General features: G+C 47.0%; 1 pseudogene; it reads left to right on the forward strand.

Moving 5' to 3' along the window:
- Positions 1–9346: 9346 nt before the first annotated feature.
- Positions 9347–9661, forward strand: LOC143398957 (SOSS complex subunit C pseudogene; annotated as a pseudogene).
- The last annotated feature ends 2735 nt before the right edge of the window (positions 9662–12396 follow it).

The raw sequence follows: 12396 nt of genomic DNA on the forward strand, positions 1-12396 counted from the left end.
CTGGCACTCAAGAAGCCCTCATTAAAGAGTAGCTTTGTGTTGTGGTGGGGTTTTTTTCTTTTGTTTTGTTTTTGTTCCCCTTCCCCCAAAAGATGACATGTATGGGGAAGGAAGGAGCAGCTGAAATGTTTATCATTGAATTTGGTTTACGGGTAAGGGGTATTTGGGAACATCTAACTATCCCTGGGTTCACCTGTGCCCAGGTCTTTTTTTTTTTTTTTGGTACTGGGGATTGAACCCAGGGATGCTTAACCACTGAGCAACATCCCCAACCTTTTGTTTTTGTTTTGTTTTATATTTTGAGACAGGGCCTTGTTAAGTTGCTAAGGCTGGCTTTGAACTTAGGATCGTCCTGCCTTAGCCTCCCCACCCACTGGGATTATAGGTGTGTACCACCACACCCATGGTGCCCATATCATTTTCATATTCCCCATTATTCCCAGGTCCTCTCAAGCCAGCCTCCACCATCACCTAGTTAGTCCACTATTTCAGGGATCAGAGGCTGTTGACTGCCAATCCCACCAACTCATGCTTTTCCTTTTTCCTTCAGCCTCTTAACTGCTCTTCTCGCTGACTGAAAATAGACTCTTCATCACCTGTTCTTTCTCCCCACCCCATACAAGTAGACCAGACATGACAGCAGAAACACTGTCACTTAGTAGGAATTTCTTATGAGACAGTTTAATGTTAGATTCAGAAAGGAAGACTGGCATGTTCAAGAGAGGCATGGAATAGGATCAGCCTTCAGACCAAGAAGTTTGTTAGAGCCCATAGTACAGAGGGGTCTTGAAGTAAAGCTTCAGCCAGCCCAGGAAAAGCTGGTGTTCTTTAAAGGTCTCTTAAAGGGGGAAGAGTGAGACCAGGATAAGGGTCTCACTCAGGTCAGTTGACATTAATAATCAGATTGAACCATGTAGTCAGTGTTTGGGGCTGGGGCAGTGCTTAGAAGGTCCCAAGTCTCACTTGTTGGGTAGAAGAAGAGAATCTTATAAAACAGTGGGTCTGTTAACATGTAGCCTTTGATATATGACATTTAGGACTTTAGATTTAAAAAGTCAGCATAGTTTTACATAAAGTTTCTACTCTTTCTTGATTTTTCTCCTGCTTTCTAAGAGTAGGTTAGAGAAAATCACTTGATTTATTCATTTTGAGGAAAAGCTTTAGGCAAAATATAGTTTATCTTGGGACTTTGAACCTTCAAGCCCTGTTCTCCATTCTTCAGGTGTTGTCATTCCTGCTCTCATATTGGGCCTTGCCAGGCCAGACCAGCTGAACTCTGAACACGGTGGATGAAAGACCCAGAGACAAGGTTGTCCCAGAGCAGAAGTCAGGAGACCACCCCCACGATGAAGTGAAGTCCCAGTGTGACTGGCTCCTCCTTTTGTTAGGAAGAATGAGTGATGATGTGAGGTTTACTCAAAACTAGAGATAAGATGAACAGGGATGCAGGTTCTCAGGACTAGGAGCCAGAGCTGTGATTACAAGTAACCATAGGTGCTGAGTTGCTCAATTTTATTATTTCAGCAAGCAGTTCTCCAAGACAGCCTGCAGGACTCTAGGCAAAATTAAAAGGGAATGAACATGACATTTTTGCAAATAGCTAAGGGGAGTGATCTGTGTTTCCTTGTCTCTCCTGAAGCACTCTTGGTGAGCCTTGGAAAGAACTTCCTGTTTTCAGTATATTCTGATTCCGGAGGTCAGCAGTTTTCTGCTTCTCCAGTCAAGGCACCTGGACCAAGGTGGACCAAAGGCCTCCACAGTGCCTCCTCCAAAGTCCAAAGCCAGCTTCACTGTAATTTCCAAAGCTTATTTTCAAAAAGGTTGAGAAAATCACTGTTCTTTCACTGAATAGGTATGAAAAGTGTAGCTAACCAGCCTGGGGTGCTTAGCATTTTAATAGAAACCAAAGTCCAGAGCTAAAAAGAAAATATTAAAACAAAACGACAAATGAAAACCTTTTCCTAGAATATTGTGTTGAAGATGGTGTGGAATGTACCCTGGTTGAGAGAGCAGAGAGGCCGTGGATCTGCACAACATACCCTCTCATAATTTCGCCAGTGTTGCCAGAGTCCTAAGCTAGAAGCTCCACTCTGGGGGTCCCAATGAATCAGGTCAAACCCTCCCCATGAAACCAAGCAGAAAGGTAATGGTGAGATGCATGAAGGAACTTTAATCATGTAGCATGACTACACCAGGAAGACAGGGACCCACGTCTTTAGCCCTGTCCTAGAGCAACTGACAGGGACGAGGTTTTTTAAGAAAGGGATGAGGGCTAGGGGTGGAGGTCTGCAGAGCCAGAAGCTTTACACAGCTGTCAGAGCAGGTGACACTGACTAGACGGGGTCTGGTTCTTCATCATCTCGAGCTTGGGCAGGCCGAGCCTTGTACTGAATAAGAACATTACTATTGCCTGAGCATAGTTTTGACTCTGTCACAGATGTGTGTCTGTCAGAACTGTTGTTCCTATGAGCCAAGATAACTGCTGAAAAGAACAGCTCAGAAGAACTCCAGTTAAAAAGAAGTCAGACAGCATGGAGTCGCGGTGGACTTAGGTCTGTAGCTGGACCTCCTTCACCATTGCCCTGGAAGTCAGCCTCCTCATGGGCATAGAGAAGCAGCTCCAGGGAGAGGAGCAGAGTGGAACTTACCTCCATATGTAAGCAGAAGTGCCCTACTTTACTATGCTGTTCAGAGCTTGCTTTTTGGTTGTGATTTGAGCACTTTCCATGATGGGTCTTTTTGTTTTCTCAAGAGCAAAAGAAAATTTTGAAGCCCCACCAGAATATATGTACATTCCATCCTCTTACCCGGACAAGTATACCTCCAGGAAAAACCCAACAGTCCTGTAATTGTCAAACTTTTCCGAGTTCCATACCAGGGAATGGCAGGTCTGACAGGCTGCAGCCATGGTCCCCAGCTGATCTCCTTGCTCCCCGGGGCTGTGTGTATAGACACACATGTGGTAAAGATCAGGCCTCCTGCTCCCACCACCTCTGAGGGCTGCCTGCCACATCCTCTGTCTACTTGAGCAAGAGAACTGGGATTCATGCAGTGGGGAGAGGATGCACAGGCTCCGGGGTGCATGTCCCCTGGGTGCCACTTAACACTCATCTTGTGGGGGATAGCCCCTGAGCAGCTAGGCGAGCTCCTGAAGGGCGGGGGCAGGGTGGTAAACAAAGACAAGCTGCCTTTTGGGAGCCTGAGAAGAATTCTGCAGGTAAGTACCTTGCTCTTACTCCCCACTTCCCCTGCCCTTACCTTCCCAAGGTTTCCACTTCTCTGTCTGTAATTCCCTGCACTCCTGCTCTACCTGGGCATCTTTGGGAGACCTTCATGGTGACTGCAGGTGGCAGTAGAGACACATGGTCAGGGGCAGGGAGCTGCCTTAGTTCTCCACGGCATTAGGGAGCCCCAGAGAAAGAAAGCAGGAGGAACTAAGGCTCCTTGTCATTGGGACCCCTTCTTTAAGCATCCTGTGTTTGCCATATCTGTGACCTCTACCTGTAAAATCAGATTATTGTGTGCCAGTGTTTGGAAGTAGACCTCTTCCAGGCCTCCTCTGACGAAACCACCCCTTCCAGAGGGGGCTCTCTGCCCACCCTGTGGGCACCACCTGCACTCGACCGTGTTCTGCTGCTCTGCAGCCTTTATCATTGTCTGACATACTGGGTCCTCTTAGTTCCTGTCCAGTTTCATTTACCTCCCCCATGAGAAAGCAGGCTACATGAGGACAAGGACTTCTGTGGTGCCACAGTACCGAGTTAGTATCACCCGAGGAACGCAGGGTCTGGGCAGCAGGGAGGGGGCAGGTGGGTTTGAGAGGCCATTCAAGAGCATGAGTACATTCTCCAGATGGTGGTGGGTACCATCCAGGTTTCCCTATTTTTTTTTTTTTTATTTTCTTAAAAGTCTCCTGGGAGATTAAAATGAGTGACTTCGAGGAGAAGGACATTGATGAATTTGCCTCCAACGGGTTCAGGTGTCCAACGTGCTTTGCAGTGAAGGGAAGACTGTGCAAGGCAGAGTTCAAGTGGTGTGCCGCAGACAGAACCCAGTGTGTGGAATTCTCCGGAGTCATTGACACAGGTACTCTCCAGGCGGCGGTTCAGGGTATTTGGGACAGTGAGCAGCCCTCTCACACTGACAGAGGGCAGGATTAAGGACAGTCCTGCTTTTGTCCACCTGCTTAGAAAGCTCTTCCCCTTCATCTGCCTGTGAGTCCGCATGTGTTCATTGACAGGCTTTGTTAGCACCTAGATAGTGGCTCAGCGTACTGATGAACATCCGTCCTCTGCAGACTTGGTGAGATTTTTTTAAACCCAGTGTAGGTTGGTTTTTTGTTTTGTTTTGTTTCCTTTCTCTCTGGGTTTTTAATTTTCAAAGTAAAAATTTTAGAGAGAGGCAATGACTAAACTTAAACTTTCTTCAAAGTGGTCATTAAGCATAATTTTCTTTCTATAAGAAATCTAAAATAAAATTTTTAATTAAAGACATACATTAGAAATTAATTAGCAGTGGTGTTGTGATGTAGCCTGCAGACCGGAGGCTCAGGGCCATGGGGTTGGGTTGTTTCTGGAGCTTTTTTTCACCCTCTTACTTCTCTGACTCTGGGGAACTCAGGCTTCCTGAAGTCATCGTCAGGGAGGTGATGACAGGGCCTGATGATATTGGCTGGTCTGAAGTTTTTGCTTCCTGAAGTTTGCATAACATGATTCTTTATCTAAAATAGCCATCCCTAGATTGCTCTAGATGTCCCAAGGAAATGAGACAGAATCATCAAGAGCATAGTGCCTGCCATCTGAAGGAATGTATCTGAAGGGATTTGAAAGGCATAGAACATGAGTAAAGTGATAGGGTTTTTTTGTTTTTGTTTTTGTTTTTGTTTTTTGGTACCAGGGATTGAAACCAGGAGCACTTAACCACTGAGCCACATCCTCAGCCCTTTTGTTTGTTTTGTTTTTATTTTGAGACAGGGTCTCCCTCAAGTTGCTGAGGGTCTTGCTAAATTGCTGAGACTGACTTTAAACTTGAGATCTCCTGCCTCAGCCTTCCAAGCTGCTGGGATTACAGGGCTGAGTCACCACACTCAACTTAAGTGATAGCTTTTTGATGGCTATTGCTATTTATTAATAGTAGCCTCAGACCAAGAGTAAGAGGAAGTTAGCTCTGTCCTCAAGATCATATGGAGCACATGATTGCAGCACAGGTATCTGGCACCCTGCATGTGGTGGTCTCCAGGATGCTGGTAACAAGGCATTAGGACTCTTCACTTCCATTGCCTTGGGTACAGAGCTCATGCTCCATCCCCAAGTGCTAACATGGGCTAGAAGGCTCACTCACATCATGATTAACACAGGGTTTAAGGGAGCTTAGGGATTTGCAGGCCCTGTGTTGGGATGATATCTGCCAGCCCATGCCTCTGCTAGAGAGGGAAGTACTGGGTGCATCACACAGGAGAGTGGCTGATTTCTGCCCTGTTCAAGACCACTCTGTGGATGGAGGGAAGTTTAGATGAGGAGGAGGAAAAGAGGAGTCTCATGTCTGGTTTCTTACAGGTTTTAGCAATGTGCCCATTGAACTGAAGAAGTGCGCACAAGCAGACCAATGCACGGAGACAATAACTACTTATATGGGTTTTCCAGTTTCTAAAGAGAGTAAGAGTTGCAGGTCACCCTTCGGAACAGGGACCAGAGTCAGAACCACACCTCCCATCTTCTTTGTGCTCTTCCTGGGGAAGCTGCTTCACTGAGCTCCTGTGAGGGCCCAGCCGCCTCCATTTGTGGATTAAACTTGCACTGCTTGTTCCTGTGCCCTTCCTTGACTGCCCCTTCCTCCATGGGTATTTCCAATTGTCTGTTTACTCGTTCGGCAAGGTTCACATGCTGTGTACCCAGCCACACTCAAAGTGGACTAGGCCATGTCAGGTCCTGACCCTCGAGATTTCTGAGCATTTGGAGAACAGGAAGTGTGGCTGGGCAGAGCTCAGAAACCATTGTTGGGGGCAGCTGTAGGGACTGGTTTGCACATGGGGTAGAGTTGGTGGAGGGTGGATTGGATCAGGGAGGTGAGGTTTAGATGAACTTTGAGGAGATCTGTGCAGTATGCTGCAATGGTTGGGACACACAGATGGGGAACTGGCAGAGGCTCTGGTGGCCTGGTGTGGTCCACAGGAGGGGGCATGGGGGAAGAGCCTGAGTAACCATGGTCACACAGGGGCCAGCCTTCTGTAAGAGACCAAGGTGCTGCCCATAGTGGACACACTGTGCCCTGGCACTACATAGGGTGGTCCGCACAGGGTGGTCCACACAGGCCTCTGGCGCCCTACCTTGCACACTCTCAGGAACATGCAGGGGCACCTGCCCCAAGAACAGAGTCCTCCTCACATGTCTGTGCCTCAGGCCCATGGCCCCTTCTCAAGGGCACTTTGCTAGGCACCAGTGCTGCCAGCACCATGAGCCAGCCAGGAGGAGGAGAGAAGCAGAGCCCAAGCTGCCACCTGCTTATCACTGAGGATGACCCAGGGGTCCCCTGAGCACACACCTGCCTCAGCCTGGAGCTGCACAGAAGGCCCTCACTGGTGCCAGAGCCCAGCACAGAAGATTGAGAGGTGGACACAGGAAAGGGCCAAGTCAGTGGTGAGCAGTGGCCACAGAGGAAGGATCCCAAACACAGCTTCCCCTGCTCTTCCCTTGACTGGTACCTGCGCTTGTGCCCCACCCATGGCTCCATCTGTGTGCTTGTGCCTTCTGTACCCTGTTGTGCCCAGTGTTATTTCTTGTACTCTTGGATGCATTTGCTTCTCTTTGTGCCCCTTGTCTGCCTTTGGCAGGGCAAAGAAACCAGGAACAACTGAAGTAAATGTTTCAGTTTTATTTTCTGTTTAGCCTACCCCATTTTTAAAATTTCTTTGATGGATCAAAACTCTTTCCTTAATTTAAAAATAGATAAGTCTAATATTTGCATTTGCACTGAAATCATTTTTATAAAACTAAGTTAGTTTGCTTTTAGCCACTGTGCCCATGATAGAATATCCCCCTACTTCCTAGGGCAGCTCCTCTGAATGGAACAATATGGGTCAAATAATGAGATTTTTTTTTAATTGTAAACAAACTAATTCCTTGTCCTGCAGCTCACCTTCAGAGGTGGCCAAGGCTTTCCTGGGTCATAACAAAACCTTCCTGCTGCTGGAAGCTCCTGAGGCCCAAGGTCTCATAAGAATCACCAGACACACATGTGCCCTGGCCGCCAGCTCCTAGACACCTTTCCCCCCAAGCCCAGCAGACGCTTCCTCACCTGTGATGGAAGTCCATGAATTGCGTGTCCCTGGCCAGCCTAGGTGGCTCTGGCTCAGAAGGTGTGAGGCAGGAGGCCAGATATAGCTCACGTGACCTTGGTTACTTCAGCTGCCTGCTGGCCTCTCTGCAGGGCAGGGGGAAGGAGCTGGCTGTGTAACCCCAGGAGACCCTGCTGCCACTCTCAAGTCATATGGAGAAGAGAGCAGACCTGGTGCTAGCCTGGCGCTGCCCGCGTCTGTGCCAACTCACGGCCTCCGGGGCAGGTTCTCAGAAAGCCTCCCCTGGCACCCTGTGGTACTGAGGGGAAGCTGCCAGAGGCCTACCTGGGGCACAAGGAGGAGGGGCCAGCATACTAGGGACAGTCTCCTGTTTGCTGTCTAGGCTTTGCATCCCTGCAGCTTAGCTTCAGATGGCCCCACAACCCCACACTGAGGGTGTGCTCTCCTCTCAGCACAGAAGAGATCTTTCCTGGGACCTGAGATGCCACTGTGCCCTCTACTCCAGATAAAGACCCTCCTCAGGGAGAAGGGCCACCCTCCTGTCAGCCCAGAGCAGTTCTGGGGCCCACTCCCCATTCTAGCCACTGACACAGATTCTCTCCCTGATCAAATGCTACCCAGCTCCCCCACCTCCCTTCTAACTAGGACCTGACTCTTGGCCATCTGTGCTTGTTACCACCTGGCACTGCCCCAAATGGCCTGGTTTTACCAAGAATCCTGAGAAGTCAGGTCAAGCAGGCACACAGACCCTCTCTATCTCCTCAGACTATCCTCAGATGACCTCTGACCCTGTTGGCCCTTCTTCAGCAAGAAGCTTGTTAGGCTGGTGAGCCAGGATCCAGTGACACCCACCAGCTCTGTGGCCATATACCCCACCTGCCATGCTCTATTTGGAGCAGTCTCAGTCTCCTCATGGCAAAACTGTGACCTAAACCTCGGTCCTTGTCCCCGATGCCAATTCAGTAATGGGCACATGGTTTTGGGAAAAGAGAAACAAAGTTTCATTGCTTTGCTAGCAAAGGAGGAGCATGGGGCTCCAGTCCCACAGAGTGATTTTGCCCATCAGCAGGAACAGAGGGCATTTATAGAGGTGATGTGAAGGTTGCATTCCACCTATTTTCTCTCTGGAGTTGAATGTACTTGTGAATTTGGGAGATAGTCATTTCTGAGAGCTTCTGTTGCCATATCCAAAGCAGATTGCCTCCTTCCTGTGGTGAGAATGTGTTTAAGGACAGATACTCTGCCTAGGATGGCAAAGAAAGATCATCATATTCCCCACACACACCACTGCAAATTAGGGAGTAGAGAGGATGGAGGGGGAGGGAGAGAGGAAGAGAAAGAAAAATGTCTTTTAAAAATGAGTAATAGTGGCAGAGCAGCAGGACTGTATTACTAAGGTAGACACTGTCGCAGTGCAACCAAACACTCAGTCCTTGTCCCTGATGCCAATTCAATCACGAGGACATGGTTTTGTGGGAAAAGAAAAAGGAAGATTTCTTGCTTTACTAGCAAAGGAGAAGCACAGAGGCTCCTATCCCTGAGGCTCTGATTCTGCCCCTCAGGAGGAAAGAAGTGGGGCCAGGGTTAAAGAGGTGAGTCAAAGGCTACATTCCACAAAGTTTTCTCTCTGGAGTTGAATTCACTTATTAATTTGGGAGATTTGTCATTTCTGATGCCCTCTGGTACCAACCCTCTGGTACCAAGGACTCCTTCCTTCCTATGGAGGGTGAGCACTCAAGGACAGATAAGTTTGCCTAAAATAGGGGAGAAAGATAATCCTGTTTCCCCCGAGATTAGGGAGGTGGAGAGATTAAGGAGGAGCAGGGAGAGAGGAAGAGAAAGAAACATGTCCATTTAAAAAATCAGTTCAAGGAGGGCGGGAAGGTTGTAGTTCAGCACACTGCGGAGGTTCTGCCTGTCTGTCTCTAGGTGGTGTGTTCCACCTTGACAGCTGCCACCTGCAGCAAGGCCTCCCCAGTGCTCAGGCATCCCAGGTGAATGTGAAGTGCTAATCCATTGCCTCTGAATATAATTGAAACAGAAAACAGGAAGATGGCAGCAAATCCTTCAGGACAAGATTTTCAAAACAAAAATAGAGTTGCAATCTTGGCAGAACTGGACAAAGAGAAATGAAAATTACTTATGCAGAACCAATCTTCAGCAAATAATCCTGGAGCTAGCATTGCACTCTCCAGACCAGCTCTTAATAAGGACTTCCAGGGACATGCAGAACAGCAGCATATCACAGCCCAGCAGAAGGCAGCTTTGCAGCATGCTCATGCACATTCATCTGGATACTTCATAACTCAAGATTTTACATTTGGAAATCTTTTTCTTCCTGTTTTACCTCGCCTTGACCCAGAATGAAAAAAACATCTGTAATTAAAATTACTTTGTAATACCCAATGCCAGAGCTCCTCTCATTCAGGGCTGTACATATTATGCTCAAGTTCGGGACCCCCAAAAGACTACCAGATACCAAGATTGATGTAAGCAGCAAATTGTGAGCTAGCTCAGTCCTCCACGCTCACACAGCAACTAGTGACACTGAGAGGCCCTGAGTCCAGGTTTTGTAGCAGTTTTATAAACTCTCTGGGGAAGGCGGGGACTTCATATACATCATAGTATCTCTTAGCAAATAATCACACACCACGGGAAAATCATAAAATAACTCTAAAACATGATTAGCACATTCACTGGCAGGAACATGTTGGCTAGGGGTGATTGGTTGGTACAAGAGGGGGTGTGGGAGGCCATCCTCGCACGTGATTTGAGTTACCTCCCTGGCTGGGTGAGAGGCGCTTAGACACAGCTGTGTTAGAGCTTTCCCCACCCTTTCCCAGGTCCGAGGGCTTGTCCGTGCAGAGACGTTTGTCTGGCCACTGCCCCGAGGACCCAGTCATCGCCCCTGATCTTGGGATGCTACCCCCTTTAACCTTCATTGGATGGGATTTTCCCTGGAACTTTTTGTTCCCCAATAAAAGCCCACTCCCTGGAGTGTTCTCTCTCTCTCTCTCTCACTAGTCTCTTCTGTAAACCTCACTACCGCATTAGGTGGCTGGAGGTGGGAGCTAGGAGAAGCCTTCCTGGAGCTGGTTTTAAAGGTAATAAGAATCTTGTCTCTTTAATTTAAAACTCCCTAGCATTTACTCATGAATCAAACCTTCTTTCATAAAGCCAGCGCTGGTCGCATAGCAGAAGGGGGATTCGTTTGAACTGATTGATTTAGGCCATGAGGGGAGTACATGCTGAACTACATGGTTTCCCAACATGTTATCAACCATCATAAACTATTGGGAGGTCATCTGGCATCCCAGGTATTTTCCCTGTCTCATGCTGATTGGTGGCTGCTAGGGGGTTGCTATGGGTCCTCACCTAGCCTGACTGAGTCAGGGACACCTGGCGCAGCATATCTCACCCGTTATTTGCAGACAAACAACTCAGCAGGGTGGGTATGTGCCTAGGAGTGCTCTGTGGGTCTTTCCAAGGACAAGAGTCATGCCCCCTTCCTTGGACAGGCTTTGCTCTGAGGTAGAGGCTGGTTTCTCATACACACTGTGACATTAAGAATTCTGGTGAACTTACATATTTTTTTTGCTTCTTGAAAAGAAAGGAATATGTAAGTAAAAGCAAAAAGAAGGGGAGGACTGGGATGATGAAAGCTTTAGAAGCTGGGTTGTCTGAAAATTTGATTATGCTGCTTAGTGACTTTATGTTTTTTGTAATGCCATTTGATTTTTAGCTCTCAATCAGACTCTGAACTGGATAGTCATGTAAAATCATCCCCTAACAACTGAGTATGTTGTGTCCACAATAGCCTTATATGAACCATTTGTAGTATTTAACTTGAAATAAATGAGGATGCTTTTGAAAAATGTGAATGCATAAGATTAAATAAGTTAGGTTTATATTTGTAGTCCACAGTATTGATGTAGTATATAGCTTTCAAGTTAATAGTCATCATTATCATCCAGAAGTACTCTTTGTAAATGTATAAATATTTTCATGTTATTTTAAAAGAAAACCCAAGACAAAACTAAATTACCAACCAGTCTTAAGCATCTTTTATAAACATGCCATTATAAATGATGTGACAGTGCTATTCAAAGTAATTATAAAGAATGTGGTGGCTTGCACATTTATTTGTACATGGTCTTATTTAGCATTACTACATAAATGGTATGCATATGGTTTCATTGTTCATTTTATCTAATTAAAAATTTAAAATTAAAAAAAAATCAGTTGCAGTGGCTGAGCAGCAAGGGTTATATTCTAAGCATAAAGTGGACACTGCTACAATTCCCCACTGTCAATTCCTACATTCCATTTCTATGGAAAAATGAGTGAGGACATCTTCAAACTGTTTCCTGATGAAAGGGGGGAAGTTGGGGGAAGTAACCCAAGTCCTTGTTGTAAGGTCAGGCACCAGTGACCAAAAGAAGGCAGATTAAAAGGCTCCTGAATGAGGCTTTTTTGAGATTCAATCCTGGGAGAGACCCTCCAGTCCATCTGTGGGTCTGGGGAATCGGCATGGACTCAGCCATATTGGAGTTTTTATTGGGCTTAGGGCAGAAAGGAAGGGCTTGGTACAGGAAAGGGAAGGTTTTAGAGTCCCTTATCTTACTAGGGTTGGTCAGGGGGGCTTGCTGAGGTCCAGGATTGGTCAGGAGACCCCACTGATTGACAGGTGCAGGTGGTTATGTTGGTGCCTGATTGGTGGTTTTTTCACACACACGCGGGTTGCCTTATGATTTGTTCTCTTAGCCACCTTAAACCAACCTAACATCCCAGCCTTTCGGATGACATAGGGCATCAAATTCCATCTGGTTACTTCCTGCTGGCTAGAGGCAAAGAATCTCATTCCCATAAAAGTGTCAGAGAGGGTTTTAGGTGGGGGCAGAGTCTCTGGAGTCTAAGGAGTTGGTCATGAGTTCTAGGTCTCCATCTTGGGCATCAGAGGCTGGTGGTCATGAAAAAGTAGTTGATTTACTGACTGGTTGATGAATTTGTGTATCTGATCTTTCAGGAACTTCTTTAGGCAATTTAATAGACATGGTCCTATTAGGAGAAACATAAAGAGGACTAATAGAGGTCCTGTGAGG

Source organism: Callospermophilus lateralis, assembly GCF_048772815.1.
Source record: "Callospermophilus lateralis isolate mCalLat2 chromosome 5 unlocalized genomic scaffold, mCalLat2.hap1 SUPER_5_unloc_2, whole genome shotgun sequence".
Taxonomy (NCBI): domain Eukaryota; kingdom Metazoa; phylum Chordata; class Mammalia; order Rodentia; family Sciuridae; genus Callospermophilus; species Callospermophilus lateralis.